Genomic DNA, 4,740 nt, shown 5'->3' with positions numbered 1-4,740 from the left:
CCATTCCCACGTCATTCAAATGAACGCCATCCCCACTCAAAAACTGCCAAGTATCCTCCTCCAACTCCCTATGGCGTACCACCAGGTCACCATTCCTAGCCACAAATCTGCCCACCTCCTTTATTCACTTAAATCCTAGCTTTATTCACCCTTTCCACAGACCTAGCTTCCCGCCATACTGACCTAGCCACCATGTCTGACCATATAAACACCATTCCCGAAAACTCCAACCTCAATCTCAAGAAGTCTAACCGCATGTCCCTGACCAGACCTTTCATTGCCCTGCGCCCCAGATCATTACCCCCAGCATGCATCACCAGAACAACTGTCCTCCCCACCCCCCCAGATAACCACATTTCTGGCAAGCAGGAATGTGAAGAGAACGCTTCCACATCCATCCCCAACAACCCCAAGCACTTTTTAAAAACCACAATAAATTGAAAACGGGACAGAAAGGCCCCATCCTCATGCATCAAAAGGGGGCCCCCTCCACTCTTCCTGACCCTCAGCAATGCCTCCACAGCTTCAACCGGGCAGACCCTTGACCCACTGCCCAATCTAAAAACCCGCAGCAGAAAACGCACACCCCTTTGATCCATTTTAGACTGCCTAATCCTCATACTAACCTCATCACTGGAACACACCACGTCTTCCTTCGAAATACCCCCAGGGCATGTCTTGGTTGGATACGCATTGCCCCAAAAAACGCTATGCTAAACGCTGCCTTAACCCCCCTAGCGGTATTCCCGAGTGTGACTCGGGGTGGGAAAAATTGCTAAAAGCGGTAATCCCGAGTCACACTCGGGGTACCTTTGAGGGTCCCTCTTACCTGATCCCCGCGGTCCAGCGGCGATCTCAGGATCCCGCTGTGATGGCGGGGCACTTCTCCGTCGGGGGGCGTGGCCGGGCGGGAAATTTAAAAGCAGATTACGGAGTAATCTGCTTTTAAATACCGATATGTTATACTATATAGAGAATGTGTTATACTATATAATATACAAGAATATGTTGTACTGTATTTTATAAAATACGAGAATATAATATACTATATATTATACAATACAAGAATGTTATATATTGTACAATACATAAATATTCTACTATATAATATACAAAATATGTTATCTATAAATATAAAATTGTATGTATGTATGCTTGTTTGTATGTTCCACCATCACTCGAAAACCCATGGAGACATTTCAACCAAACTTGCTATACATATGACAGACTCGTGAGTGCACCAGTCATCTCTGTACAGTGCTGTGCTATATGTCAGAGCTATATTTGGATGGATGGATGGATGTATGTGTGTATGTCATCACTAAGAAGCGCATTGTCACATTTCAACCAAACATGCTAGACATGTGACTCAGGCTTATGTGAGTGCACCGCTAATCTTTGTACAGCGCCGTGCTTTATGTCAGTTATATTTGGATGTATGTGTGTATGTCATCACTAGGAAACGCATGGAGGCATTTAAACCAAACTTGCTATGTTCCACCATCACACAGAAACGCATTGACTCATTTCAACCAAACTTGCTAGACATATGATTCAGATTCATGTGAGTGCACTGCTGATCTTTGGACAGCGCTGTTTTATATGTCAGAGCTATATTTGGATGTATGTGTGTATGTGATCACTAGGATATTTGCACGTATGTAGGTAAGTATGTATGTATTGCTTAGTGCCTTTTGCTGTAATAATGCCTTCTAGAAAATGTAAGGCAATTGGCCAAGTGCAATCAAAGTAAAAAAAAAAAAAATGAAACAACACCATAGATAGGAAAATCCTGAGCAGAGTAATAAAAGACTTGCCCCGCTGTGCAAGAGAGCTACTACATCTAGAGCTTAAGAGACAGTACAACAGCATGAGGCCCCACTACAAGATAAAAGAGATAGAGCTACTACATCTAGAGCTTCAAAGACAGTAAAACAGCATGAGGCCCGACTACAGGTTAAAAGAGATAGAGCTACAACATCTAGAGCTTCAGAGACAGTATAACAGCGTGAGACCCGACTACAGGAAATTAAAGAGCTACTACATCTAGAGCTTCAGAGACCATACAACAGCATGAGGCCCGACTACAGGATAAGATACATAGAGTTTCTACTTCTAGAGCTTTAGAAACAGTACAACAGCGGGAGACCCGAGTACAGGAAATGAGAGAAAGAGCTACTACATCTAGAGCTTCAGAGACAGTACAACAGCTGGCCATTAACTATTTACAAATGTTACTTTGCAGTGTCACATCAACAAGGGAAAACATTGTGTACTCAGTGGAATGTCTTAGAGATTATGTGTAAGTATTTGTTTTAAATATGTGTAATGTAAACAAAAAACTTTATTCCTCTACTTTCTTGTTTATTGTCTTCTATGGTACTTTTATTTAGTATTTGGAGAATGCATATTGTCAGGTCTTTGCTTTTTATGTGCTGTATATTTTTATGAATGCATTTTTTTTTTACTATATTTAAAAATACTTTTTATACAAAGTTTGCAGCAAACTTTACAGCAAAATGATCTGGTGTGGACTGGTTCATTGGAATAAAAAGGAAATTCAAACGTGGGCATTTTAAAATAGGGGAAACAGCCTGTGTAGACCTGGCTTATGATATGATTGTAGCACCGTGTTCCTTCGAAATAAAAGGAACCCTACTTGTCCCCTTTGTTGTGCAAGTAAGTTTTCCTGAAATTGTGATTCAGCCCTTCTAAAAGAAAAAATTTAACCTTATTAAGTTGTCAAATAGAGTGAACTGAAGAGCCTCTGACATTTACAGAGGAATGGGGATAGGGCATAATTAAGTCGTTCTTCATCTGGATGTACTATCACAAACCTATTCAAATAAGTTATCCCATCCTTTTTTTTTCTAGGGATACTGTAATGGAATATCTAATTAATGTCACTACTGCCCCAGAATTTAGACCATGGGAAGTTGCTGATCTTTCCGGCAGAGTAAAGATTGACAAGACTATTGCATACCAAAATCCACAAGTTGGTAAGTAGTGAGTTTTTGTTTCTCCTTTTGATTTTCTGAGGCGAGTATGGAAAGGGGGAGAAGAGTAGACGCTTCCCCTCACTTAACTGTCAGATTTGCCACACCTCACTCACTTGAAAAAGTGAGTTATATCATAAAGAGAAATTATATATTATGATATAGGTATGTGTGTGTAATATATATATTTGTATACATGGATACGCATGCCCACTTTTACATCACTGTGAACATAGTTCACATAGATTAGACCTACATGCATGCTTCAAAAAAATTGGTATCGTATCTTTAATTGTTCATTGCACTAAAGCCAATATAAACCAAAATTGCCAACTAAAACACCTCCTTTGTTCTTTGTGAGGAGAGTATTGGGTTACTTTATATTTGATATGTCTTGATCATTACAGGTGTGTTGGAAAACCTTCATGCTGCGGCTTACCGTAACACTCTTTGTAATTCCTTGTTCTGTCCTGACTACAAAATTGGAAAAGTTTCACCAGATCAGGTAATCACTTTGTCACCTTTTGTATATAACAAACCTACAATCGTCTATTTGGTGTAAAGGTTTGGGGATATGAAAATCTGTAGTGGCAGTTAATTATGAAACGCATGAAAAAAAAAAAAAAAAACTTTTTTTAATTTTCACTTCTAGAGAAAAATATCAAAAAATTAGTAAACTTTCTGTACACCTTGTCCTAAATGCTACATTTAACTATAGCTATCACATGCATAAATGTTGCTTGTCACAAACATGAAGTGTGGTTTGTTTGAGACTGAGTGTTTGTTCACTGAGAGGGGTGGCAGCCATTTTGCAGCAGTTGCAAGAAGACATAAAGGCTGTGTCACACTGGTGCGTTACAGTAACTCGCTGTACAATTTTTTGCCACACGTTAACCTAAAGGTGTACAATGTTGTAACGTTTAATGTCATTAAACTTATCGCACCCAAAGGTATACGTTTATACAATGCACTGCGGTGCACATATGTTAATAATCAGTTAATTGGAAAAAAAAATTGGGCTTTTTTTTTTTTTTTGCAGTGCGAAAAGACAACACACTACAGATAGCCCTTGGGTTACATAGGAGATAGGGACTGTAGGTTTGTTCTTAAGTTGAATTTGTATGTAAGTTGGAACAGGTACATTATTTTAATAAATGCAATTAGGACAGATGTTTGTCTCAGCATGGTGTCAGTTACTGTATAAATCCTCACTGTGGGAGTCTCAGCCTCTGGGCTGAGTGTATGTAACGTAATTTTCTTTGTCTTCATATTTGGAATTTTGTTCATTGTTATATTAATCAGTAAAGTACGTTCTGTTTTATAAGCTGGTGTCGGTGTTGCCTTCCCCATTTGTGACTTCGCTGTATCCTAGGAAGCCCCCGGTACACGGCTTACACACAGATAACAGGGATACTTGGTGTATGAGCATTCTCGATCATCCCTCGATCATGTTCGCACTTTGACTGGGGATGGTGAAACTGGTACAGATATAACAAAATGAATTAGGGTTGTTTAGGCACTAAGAGAAACAGCAGAGCCAGACATGATCTGAAAAAAAGGAATATGTGTGTATGTAGAAAAATAAATTTTGCTTATTCACTACGTAGAGCAGAGCACAACCTCCGACCACACTGTCTTGCATGTAAATGAATAGCATATACAAATCCGTGCCACAGTAATCGCATTAATATAAGCAGTAGAGAAAAAACCTGACATGACAGAAGCATACCTATTTAAGTGTAAA

General features: G+C 39.4%; 1 long non-coding RNA gene across 1 annotated transcript; it reads left to right on the top strand.

The window, feature by feature from the left end:
- Positions 1-2,223: 2,223 nt before the first annotated feature.
- Positions 2,224-3,557, top strand: LOC140345066 (uncharacterized). Its single transcript, XR_011923745.1, has 3 exons — positions 2,224-2,302; positions 2,875-2,999; positions 3,404-3,557. It is a non-coding gene; the product is annotated as an uncharacterized lncRNA (long non-coding RNA).
- The last annotated feature ends 1,183 nt before the right edge of the window (positions 3,558-4,740 follow it).

Source organism: Pyxicephalus adspersus, unplaced genomic scaffold (assembly GCF_032062135.1).
Source record: "Pyxicephalus adspersus unplaced genomic scaffold, UCB_Pads_2.0 Sca473, whole genome shotgun sequence".
Classification (NCBI taxonomy): Eukaryota; Metazoa; Chordata; class Amphibia; order Anura; family Pyxicephalidae; genus Pyxicephalus; species Pyxicephalus adspersus.
Note: the sequence above shows the minus strand (reverse complement) of the source record. Positions and strands in the feature narration are given on the sequence as shown.